Genomic DNA, 12,212 nt, shown 5'->3' with positions numbered 1-12,212 from the left:
AACTGAAGCAGAGGGAAGAACTGGAAAACAGAGTTGGACGGGAAGAATGGCTGCAGATTGCCCGTGGGCTTTTTTAAGGCCAAAAGGAGAGATTGGGATTGTTTCATTAGGCATTAAGGAAACCAGTGAGTTCTTGAGCCAAGAAATGATTAGATAAAAATGTGCAAACTTACTATTAAAGTTATTAATTGACCATGTGGATAATTCGGCTGGTTTTTGCATCTTTTATGTGCAAGACACTTATATATTGAAGAAGGTTTGTATATTTGGTTATTTCATTTTCTTTTTTTCTGGTACCTTAAGCAAAATAATTATCAACTCTTTCGTTTTTTTTTATCTATGGAGATAGGGATTCTAACAGTCTTGCAAATAAGAACACAAATGTTTTATTTGAAACATTCGGGCAGAAGTTCATTGAGGGTGTGTTGTTTGCAGGATACAAAGTCCTACATAGGAGTTCAGAGATGAAGAGTTGCCCCATGCAGGGTGGTTAGGTGATTAGAAAAGTAGCAATGAAATGCCGCTGGAGTAGAGAGGAAAAAGTGCCGTTTTCTGCTTGGGAGCCAGGAACTGAAAGAGTTGACCTGTGTGCCAGGCACTTCCCTATACGTTTTTGTTTTAATCCTTATAATGTCCTGGTAAAAATGTTTAATTCCCTATATACAGAGGAGAAATGAGGCTTGAGGCTGATGTATGTGGACATGAGCATTACAGACATAGGTTTGGATGAATTTCCTGATAGAGGAGATGTTGGCAGGAAAGGCCATCAGGTCTTATAAAATAACTCAGTGTTACATCTTTCCTGGAATAAATGATCAGGAAGAGGTATATATAGGCAGCTCAGTGACACTCTTTACAAAATGTTACTCTTAAGAATTAATAGCCCTTTAGTGCTTAGATTCAAGTTAGTTACAATAAACATTCAACCCTAGCTTTCTCAGAATGTTTAAAAATTGCTCTTTGTAAGGATTCTAGTCTGAAAAAATTCCTCTTATTGGAATGAAGTTATGCTGAAACCTCTACATTCAAACTTACTTTCTTTTGAAGAATCAAATGAAGGGTACAGTTCATGTTGATTTAGTTCACTTGATCATTGATTTTGATCCACTTTTAGTGTGGGCTGAGTAACAGAGGTATGGGTTAGAGGAGCTGCCACACCCTTCCAGCTCTGAGCTCTTTGTCCTGTACTGTAGAAAAATACTTATTTCTTAGGGCAGTAGCTCTTTGAGGGTTAAAAACAAAAACAAAACAACAAAAAAAGCATCCAGTCTAATCCTGCTCGGCTCTTATTTACACAAACGTTTTTTGGAACTGTAATAGCTTGTTAGATCTTATGCAGTAAAACATAATTCCCAATTTTCCAAGACCAGCTGTAGATCAGGATTCGAAAGGCCTTAATGGAAAAGGGCGGATATGTGTTTGTCAAGGGGCCACTTAGGGAAACCGGTTCCATGTAATTTTTAATACAGTTCTTTGGATAGACTTTTATTATGACTCAGTGTTACAGATGTGATTAATTTATAATGGAAAATAGTGATACCATATGACAGTTATCTTCAGACTCCAGAATACTTAGGCAGCAGAGTGAGTGATGACTAAATAGTTTACAGAGGCTGCCGAAAGATACCACTGCCAGGATGAAGCACTAACTGAAGGATGAACCTGGGCCCCGATGCCTCTGACCCTGCTTGATTAGCCAGCCACTCATTGTGTAACTCACGCGGCCAAAAGAAACTGGGGCCTGTTGGAAATCTGAGGCCCTCTAGGTTTCTTCTCACCAAAGGGACGTCCACACGTGTTTCCTTCTCTAGGCAGGCTAAGATGCATAAGAGGAGTGGTCTTGGATAAAATGGGAGAACAGATTTAATTTGTTCTTTCTCCAGTCATGTTTTCATATAATTTCCGCCTCTGAACAGTAGACATTTTAGAGAAGAGGGCCAGCCCATCACAGACATATTTGGGGCATTTTTGTGAGGAAGTTAAAATACATGGATGAATATGTAGTGACCAGATGGGGTGATGTTTTCCCTTTGCTTGCTTTTGCAAAATAATGGTTTATTGTTGGGGAAAGAAGTCACACTTGACTTTGTGAGTAGGGCTTGTCATCTGTGGACCCCACAATATGCAGTATGTGCCAGTAGCAGAGAGAATCTTGTGAATCAGAATGGCTGCTGGCATGGAATTGGGAGACCTGGATTCTGCTCAGGTCCTGAGCAGAGTTCTCTCCTAGTCCTCGTTATGGGTTGAATTGTATCCCTCCAAAAGATCTGTTGAAGTTCTAAGTCCTAGTACCTCAACATGTGACCTTATTTGAGAATAGGGTCTGTAAAGAGGTAGTTAAGTTTACATGATGTCATTAGAGTGAGCCATAATCCAATATGACTGGTTTCCATATATAAAGGGGAAATTTGGACACAGTCACACACACAGGGAAGACCATGTGAAGACACTGGGAGAAAGCCATCCACAAACCAGGGAATGTCTGCAGCTGCCAGAAGCCAGGAGTTAGGCATGGAACAGATTCTCCTTCACAGCCCTCAGAAGGCACCTGCCCTGTGACACCTTTGTTTTGGACTTCTAGCCTCAAGAACAATAAATTTCTGTGGTAAGCCATCCCATTTTGGGTATGTTGTTATGGTAGCCCCAAGAAATGAATATAATCCTGATCCCCCCAAAAAACACACAACTTTGAGCAAGTCTCTCAACCTTCTAGACTTCTGCTTCTTCATTTGTAAAAGAAGAGTCTTGGAGTAGATGATGTCAGGACCTTCCTGCTCTGACATTTGATGATTAATATTTCAAACAGTACACTCAATTCCCAGCAAAGTAATTGTTGTTAAGTTTCCTAATATACCTAAAATACGCAAAGAATACATTTTTTTTCAGTTCCTGATTTTGTTCTTTTCATTCAGGAGTCATTGGTGATACTTCCCTTAACCTAAATATTGGGCAAGGCTGTCTCTTCCAAGTTGACACACTAAACAAATGACAGCATGTCTAGTCCCTACATGCTATATAACCAAAGAACTGCTACTTAAAAGCATATAGCTATATTCTACTGGTTGGGGCTTAGCATATTTTGGGTGTCATTTCATTAGCTCTTCTCCCTTAGGTTTCTAGAATGATTTCTCTTAGACATCTACAGGTTTCTTCTAGTTTTCCCAAAGGAACCTGCCACATAGATACAGGCCACTCAGGTATTTGCTAGATGCCTGACCTTGGTACACAGTAGCACAAGCAGCACTCTATGCACTGTGACATGTTCTTCATATGGGCTTTGACATAAGTCAAGGAGTTCATGGGGTTGGTCTTCTCTGACTTGTCAGTAGGTTACTGTTGGGTCCATTGATGCAGCAAAATCAAGATGTTGTATTTGGTGCTGTCATAGGTGAATGCAGAGGAAATGAAACAGTCACTTACCTCTTCACCAGTGTCTTTCCTTACAAAATCAGCAGCTGAAACCTACAAGACATGTTTGAAATTATGCTACCTTGGACCTTTTTTGTAGATTTTTGTTCTCTTTCTTTTCCCTTAGTCCCTATATTACAGTGGACAATTTTTTAAAAAATGTGCCTTAAGCTTTTTAAGAAGAGATAAGTAATATAAAAATTACTTTCTAAAAAAATATGTATATATTTGATTCACAGTACAGAAAATCTTTGAAAACAAGCTAAATGAAATGTTTCGGACCACTTGTCCTCCTGTCTGAGGCTCTCTCATGTTCTTCCTATTTTCCTCAGAACGCTTTTATATCTTTATCCTTTACTAGAATATTCCCTCTCTTCAATCTTTTGGGACAAAAAGACCAAGGGGTCAAGTTAGGCCTGAGGAGAGATGTGAAAAACGGAATGAGAGTAGCCGTGCTGGGATGTGCTCGCTGGACCTTAATGCCTCTACTTTCTTTGTACCCCTTAATGAAAGGGATAGAGAAATGGTTAACTTGAAGAGTTTCACCATATTTAGCCAAATTAAAGGTAACAGTTTTACTCACATTTAATGAAGCTTATCTGGTTCTTCAAGTATTACTTTGCTAACTTCTGAAGGTGTTTTAATATGGGTGTTTTCATGCATAATGTCTCATTCTTGGAAATGCAGTCTGATTTAAATTTTTTTCTTCACTTAATTCCATACCACCCATTTATCTTTTGTAACTTAAAACACAGGGAAGGGCCTCAAAACGCCCTCAGTGTTGATATCTATTTTAAAGACGCTCCAGTGAATCACCTTTCTTTAAATAATTGTATGCATCAGTTATCAATTGTTTATGACTATAATTTTTTTGTTCCTAAGTATAATAATTAAAATATTCCACTTTTGGGGCCAGCTGAGTGGCGTGTTGGTTGAGTTGGCTTGGGATGCCAGCTCTGAGCAGCAGGGCCCTGGTTCAGATCCCACATTAGGGCCAGTGACGCTGCACCCTCTACAGCTAAGATGGTGAACAACAGCTCGGCCTGGAGCTGGGCTGCGGTGAGTCGCTGGCGACAGCGTAAGCTGCAGTGGGGCTGCAGTGGGGCTGGCCGGCAGCTGGCATGAGCTTTCGTGAGCTGTAGTGAGCCACCGCCGTCCAATGGCCGGCGAGCGACTGCCTCTCCCGGGAAGAACGCAATGATAACACCAACATGGGACAATGAAGTGACATCCTCCACAACTAGACTGAAGAACAAAAGGACAGCAACTTGTCTGTTCCCCTTCCCCAATTCCCCAACGCTGTTCCCCTCCCCCAATTCCCCAATAAAATCTTTAAAAAAATAAAAAATAAATAAGTAAAATATTCCATTTTTGGATCTGTGCATGGGTCATTCTTCATGCTGGTTCTAGGCCTCTGCACTGGCTTAAGCAGAGAGTGGTCACAAAGGAGATGTTCAGCTAATTTATCCATGTGGTTTCCCATAACGTTTTATTCTTATGGTGTCAAATGTGCATTGAAAATAAGTAAAACTGCCCCATTTAGATTAAGAGTCACAGTCTCTTAGATTCTTCTGGCATCGTATTGTTGGAACTAGTCATTTATGTTGTGAATTTTACCAACTCTTAATTCCAGCATCTTTTCTCTAGAGACTTAGTGTTTTGGCATTTTATTTCTTCCTTTGTGTCTTTTCCAAAGGACCCAAAAAGAATGGAAGGACTTGAAACCCAAACCACTGGTGTTGCTATTAGTTAATAGACGTTGAAAAGGTTTAGTGGGTCTGCAGTTTAACATTATTCACCAAGTAGGACTTAGATAATTCATTGTTCTATTGTTTATTTTAAAGTGTCTCTGTCAGTTTTCCTTCTTCCTGGGAACATAGTTTCTTGTGGTAAGGATCTGTCTGCATTCATTATTTGATTTGAATGCTCTGATTCAGTGGCTCTCAACTTGTTTTCTGCTATAACACAGATGGCTTTCACATGCCTCACACACTCACGGGGGTGTATCCAAGGTTATGCAGAATTCTAAGCAGGCTACTTGTAATTTCACCCCTTTCCCATTCAGGATGGTACAGTGGAAAGCAAGCAAAAGAGAATGATTTGGTTACATTGCTGTTAGTTGGCTCCACTTTTTAAGAAAGCAAATTGTTACAAACTTTTGCACTTGTCTTTAGTCATATGTAGATACAATTAATTCTTAAAAACAATTTATTTTAAAATTTAATAAAATGGATAATGACATAAGGAATACCTTCGTACTCGTTCTCCAGTTTGAACATTTCATAACATTTTGCCAAACATAGACATTATCTGTCAACTTCTCTTTAAGAAAATGAAGGGATTAATTCTTTTACCTTTTCTCCTATTTCTACCTCAACTTCTCTTTATAATTTTTTATATTATTATTTTATGCAGCTAAGATTGTTAATGTGTGTCCCCTGTAATTATAGCATTGTTTGGTCTTGGTTCTTTGTGTAAATGGATTTCATGCTAACTCTAGTCCTTTCACCTATAATACACCTTCTCTATTTATCTCTCAGTAGGCTGGAATTACTCACACAAGATGTGATAAAAAATACGATGAATGTTTACATTTTAAAAGTTATGGGTCGGCCAAGTGGCTCACTTGGTTAAGAGCGCAAGCTCTGAGCAACAGGGTCGCCGGTTCGATTCCCACATGGACCAGTGAGCTGTGCCTGAGCTGAGCTGCTACTGAGCTGCCAACAGGTGGCAGGATGGCTCAGCTGGTGAGAGCACATGTTCCTAACAACAAAGTTGCCGGTTTGACTCCCGCATGGGATTGTGGGCTATGCCCACCCACAACTAAGATTGAAAATGGCACCTTGAGCTGAGCTGTCAACGGCCGGCTGGGTGGCTAAGTGGTTAGAGCATGTGCTCTTAACAACAAGTTTTCCAGATCGACTTCCACATGGGATGGTGGGCTATGCCCACCCGCAACTAAGATTGAACACTGCACCTTGAGCAGAGCAGCCACGAGCTGCTGACGGGCGGCCGGATGGTGACTGGACTTGGAGCTGAGCTCACTGCACCCTCCACAACTAAGATTGAAGGACAACAACTTGGTTGTTGCCCTTCCCCAATTCCCCAACACTGTTCCCCTTCCCCAATGCCCCAATAAAACCTTAAAAAAAGAGTTATTACAGTAAGACACATTGCCATTAATCTCCTTTAAAATATCCCCCCTTCCTTCAAACACACTTATCCCATCATTCTTGCCACTTTCTGAAGCAGTTCTGGACGTCCTCTTTCGTGAGTGTCTTTACTTCATCCATCATCATGACAATGCTGTGTCACACATCGCTTCTGGCATGACAATTTCTGTCAAATAAAAACATTACAGTGTGTCCTCATCCACCTTATTCACTGGATCTGGCACCGTGTGACTTTCAGCTCTTCCTCAAAGTAAAAATTACCATGAAAGGAAAACGTTTTGAATCAATTCAGGACATAGAGGCAGCCACAACTAAAGACACTCATGAAAGAGGACTTCCAGAACTGCTTCAGAAAGTGGCAAGAATGATGGAATAAATGTGTTTGAAGTGAAGGGGAATATTTTGAAGAAGATTAATGTCTTTCACTGTTAATTTTTTTTTTAATAAAGATTATATTGGGGAATTGGGGAGGGGAACATTGTGTTTTTCCAGGACCCATCAGCTCCAAGTCAAGTTGTTGTCCTTCAATCTTAGTTGTGGAGGGTTCAGCTCAGCTCCAAGTCCAGTTGCCGCTTTCCGTCTAGTTGTGGGGAGGGGAGGGTGCATAGTCCACAATCCCATGCAGGAGTCGAACCGGCACCCTTGTTGTTGCACGCTAAGCCATCTGGCAGCCCATTGGCAGCTCATGGCTGCTCAGCTCAAGGTGCTGTGTTCAGTCTTAGTTGTGGAGGTAGGGGGCACACAGCTCACCATCCCATGTGAGAGTCGAATCGGCACCCTTGTTAAGAGCACACACTCTAACCAACTAAGCCATCTGGCTGCCCACTGGCAGCTCAGCGGCAGCTCAGCTCAAGTTGTTGTCTTAAATCTAGCTATGGAGGTCGCAGCTCACTGGCCCATGTGGAAATCGAATTGGCAACCCTGTTGTTCAGAGCTCGCGCTCTAAGCAACGGAGGAGCCACCCGGTGGCTCCCAGGTATCTACTTTTTTAAAATTCCAAATGGATAACCACGTGTCCCAGAACAACTTACCCTTTCCCCACTGATCTGTAATGCTCTTCTGTTATATATTATGATTATATGTTAAATAATCTTTTGTCTCTTCCTATGCTGATACCAACTGTTTTGAATACTGCAACATAGTAAGCCTTTCGTTTAGCAGAACAAGTTCTTCTACCTTTTTCTTAATTTTCAAAATCATCTTGGCTACCCTAGGCCTTTGATCTTCCTTAAAAATTTGATATTTTGATTCAAGTAACACTGAAGTGGAAATCAATTGGAGAGCATTGTTATCTTTATTATTCTGAGTCTTATCTTTGAAATTCATAAAAGCCTTAAGCAAGATCTTTTATAGGTTTACTTCTAGGCATTTTGTTTTTATTGCTGCTATAAATAGCATCTTTTATTCTGTTTTGTAATAGATTATCACAAGGTTTAGGAGAATTATTTATTTTTATAGATTTAACGTTGAAACCACCAACTTTCCTGAACTCTCTTGTTTTTATTTTTTATTGTGTTTTTTTGTGTTTTTGTTTTTGTTTTTAGCTGAGCCATCCTGCCATCTGTTGGCAGCTCAGTGGCAGCTCAGCTCAGGCCAGGAATCGAACCAGCAACCCTGTTGCTCAGAGCTCACACTCTTGAGCAAGCTCTTAATCAACTGACCCATTCGGCCGGCCCTGAACTTTTGTTTTTAATAGCTTTAGTAGTTTATTTAACATAGTTTTATGTTTTAATAGTTTCTCTAAGCTTCTCTTAATTTTTTAATGTAAACACTCATCTACAAATAAGGTGAGTTTTATCTCTTTCATTCAATTCTTATATATTCATTTTCTGTTTTTTTTTAAGCAATTGCTTTCTATACATTTTCTATTTTCTTTTTTTTTTAAGTTTCATTGGGGAATTGGGGGAGGGAACAGCATTGGGGAATCAGGAAAGGGGAACAGACAAGCTGCTGTCCTTTTGTTCTTCAGTCTAGTTGTGGAGGATGTCGCTTCACTGGCCCATGTTGGTATTATGATCATTGTGCTCTTCCCGGGTGAGGCAGTTGGTCACCAGCCACTGGACAGCCGCTCATGGCGGCTCATGGCAGCTCATGGCAGCTCACGCCGGTTGCCAGCCACTCACGGTAGCTTACGGCAGCCCACTGCAGCCTACGCCTTTGCTGGTGACTCATGGCAGCCCAGTTCCAGGTCGAGCTGTTGTTCGCCATCTTAACTGTAGAGGGCACAGCATCACTGGCCCCATGTGGGATCTGAACCGGCAGCCCTGCTAGCTCAGAGCTGGCGTCCCAAGCCAACTCTTAAGCAAGGAGCCACTCAGCTGGCCCCATTTTCTATTTTTTGAGTCACAGAATTGGGTAGGACCTGTAGTACCATGAAGAATGGAAGACATAGCATATGCTTGCTTGCCTTGTGCCTGACTTTAATGGAAAGAATTTTAAAGTTTCACTATTAAGAACAGTGTTTGCTTTAGGCTGAGATACATACCACTTTTCAGATCAAAAAAGTTTCCTGCAGTCTGGTTTGTGACCACGTTGTGTCACGAATGAGTGCTCAATTTTATTGAAGATTTTAAAAAAGCATTTATTGTATTGAGTATATTTTTTCCTTTAATCTTTTGATGTTTTGATATGGTATATTAGTAGATGTTCTGATTTTGTCAATATTATTATTCCTGGGATAAACTCTGCTTTGATTTGACAATATTACAATTTAGGATCATTGAATTTTTTGTTTTTTTAGCTGAACCATCCTGCCACCTGTTGGCAGCTGTTGGCAGCTCAGCTCAGGCCAGGAATCGAACTGGTGACCCTGTTGCTCAGAGCTCACACTCTTGAAATTCGTTTTTCTGGTTTGGAATACATAAGTGGCTCTTAACCAATTGAGCCACTCGGCCGGCCCAGGATCATTGAAACTTTTAATAAATAAATTTTGTTTTTAATTTTCTTTTTTTTTTTTTTTGACTGTCTCTGTTACTAATCTCACTAAGTGAGTTGAGTACATCACCTGTTATTTTTAATATTCAATAATAGTTTGCATAAGATTGGGATTATCTATTTCTTGACAATAAAACTCTTATAAAACTGTCTGGTCCTGGGTGTTTGGGGTAAAGCATGGGATGATATAGGCTTTTTATTATTGGTTCATTTTTCTTCAACACTCACTGATTTGTGCAAATTTTAACATTTCTTTTGAGTTTGTTTTAGTAATTCATTTTTTTTATTTTAGGAAATAGCCATCTCATCCATGTTTTCAAATATGTTGACATGGAATTGAGTTATAGTTTTCTTTTTAAAGTCCTACTGTATTTAAGGTTATGTCATTTTTTTATCTGCTCAAGAGGTTTGCCTGCTTAAGTAGTTTTTCTATTGAACCAGATTTTGGTTCTGTTAATATTTGCTATTTTTAAATTTTTCTGTTTCATTTCTACTTTCTTTCTCTCACTTTCTCTTCTACTCTCCCTGGCCCTGTTGTAAATTGAATTTATTTTAGTTCCTTTTTGTTTTTTATGAAATTTATATAAGGCTATAAAATTATATCTAAGTATCATTGTAACTGCATGTTACATGTTTTGATATGTAGTACTTTCACTGTTAATTTCTGAATATTTTGTGATTTCCTCTTCAATTCCTGATGGATTTAGGATTGCATCTTAAATTTGTCAAGTACTTTTTAAGAACGTGTTCTATTGTTATTTTCTAGCTTAACTGCCTACATTATGGTTAGAGGATGTAGTCTGAATGATAGCAATTTTGGAACTTTGTTGAGACTTCCTTTCTGACCTGGCACTTGGTCAGTTTTTATAAATGTTCCATGTATAATTGAAATAATTAGCATTCTGTATTTATTAAATGCAGGATTTATTTCAATTTCAGATTAAGCTTATTAATTTTATTGCTCAAATATTCTGCCTGATTCCTCAGCTTCTGATAATATCTGTCACCGTGGTTATAGAGTTGTCATTTTCTCTTTATAATTTTGTTAGTTTATACTTCATGAATTTTGAAACTGCTGCTAAGTACAAATAAATTCTGTTATCCTTTGGTATTTTTTCTATTTTTTATCATCAGATAATTATCTTTAGTTATATTAATGGTTTTTCTCTAAGATAATATTTTGGTATTAATATTTTTTTCACCAGTTTTTATTTTGGTTAAAATTTGCCAGACATTTGCTTTTCATACTTGTTCTTTGCATCTTCTCTTTTGTAATCAGAAGGTAACTATTTTTTTGTTTGTTTAATTTGTTTTGTTTGCTCAATGTAATAACCTGTACCAATGCATTGGGTACATTTATTGCAAATATTGATATATTTGTACTTATTTCAACTACAGTATATTTTTGCTTACCATTTATTTTCTTTATATCTTCCCCTTTCCTGCTTTCTGCTGAAATAAGCAAAACTTTTAATGTTTCCTTCCTTTTTGAATTCCCTTTTCTGGTTTGGAATACATATATAGTAATTCTATTTGTATAGCTCATTCTTAATTCTTTTTGTTATATAGTTAAAATAATATCCAACTACAAGTAGCAGAAAGCCCAGTTAGAGAGACACAAACAAATTGGGATTATTTTTCTTGCACAATGCGAAATCTAGAGGTGGGCTTGCCGTCTGGGACCCAGACTCATTCCAGCTTTCTGGTCTGGCATTCATAACTCATGGGCTTGTTCTCATTCTTGCTGCTTCATGGTGGCTTCATAGCTGCAAGCTGGCTGCTTCACTTTCAGGCATGACATTCGTGTACCAGGCAGGGAGAAATTGGGAAAGGGCAAACGGGCAAAGAAAAGTGTGCCTACAAGGAGTCCCTTTTTTGTCAGAAACAAAGCCTTTTCTGAGATACCACTCAAGAGACTTCCATCTTGTTGACCAGAACTGTGCCAGGAGCCTCCCATAACTGGAAGTAGGCTTGGGAGAAACTGAGAATGGGTTTGAGGTCACACCTTCTCCCATTCATATTTCATTCTTAGGTTTTCTAACAAATTCTAAAATTATTCAGCATTTCTGTCTTTTTTGCATATTCAACCATACTTACTACATTTATTTAAACATTGGGCAACTTCCATAATGTTTTCTTAATGCAAAATGAATTGATTGTTGATATTAAATTTTTTCAATCAGAAGTTAAGTTTATATGTATTATGTATATGTGTGTGTTTCATTTTAAAAAAAAACAATATTTGGAGTCATTGCTTCATGTATCCCATGCCTTTCCTCCAGCTGATGGACATCCTTTAAAAGTCTTTTTAGCAAGAGATTGTAGGGGTCTGTGGGTTATATATATACATTGTGCAAGTGGTTTGATGTCAGAAATGTCTTTACTTTGCATTGAATCTTGGATGGTAGTTTACATGGGTATAAAATTTTAGGTCAATGATTTTTCCATGAGCATTTTAAAGGTACTATTCCATTGTCTGCTGATTAGAAATCTTCTGTAAAACCATGATAACTTTTAAGCTTCACAACTTTTTTTTTAATCCCAGATATTTTTTTATTTCACAACAATGTGTGCCTAGGTGTGAATTTATCTTTTGCTTTGTACCCAAAGATGTTTTCATATGAGAAATCATTTCCTCAGTTTCGGAACATTCTCCACTCTTTTCTCTTAAAGTATTGTTTTTCCACCATTCCCTCC

The 12,212-nt window shown here is 38.6% G+C and overlaps 1 protein-coding gene across 1 annotated transcript in view; it reads left to right on the top strand.

The window, feature by feature from the left end:
• The window catches only part of SLX4IP (SLX4 interacting protein), a 207,734-nt gene that overhangs the window by 55,318 nt on the left and 140,204 nt on the right, over positions 1 to 12,212 (top strand). The gene's annotated exons all lie outside the window — the stretch shown is intronic.

Source organism: Hipposideros armiger, unplaced genomic scaffold, assembly GCF_001890085.2.
Source record: "Hipposideros armiger isolate ML-2016 unplaced genomic scaffold, ASM189008v1 scaffold_20, whole genome shotgun sequence".
In the NCBI taxonomy this organism is placed as follows: Eukaryota; Metazoa; Chordata; class Mammalia; order Chiroptera; family Hipposideridae; genus Hipposideros; species Hipposideros armiger.
Note: the sequence above shows the minus strand (reverse complement) of the source record. Positions and strands in the feature narration are given on the sequence as shown.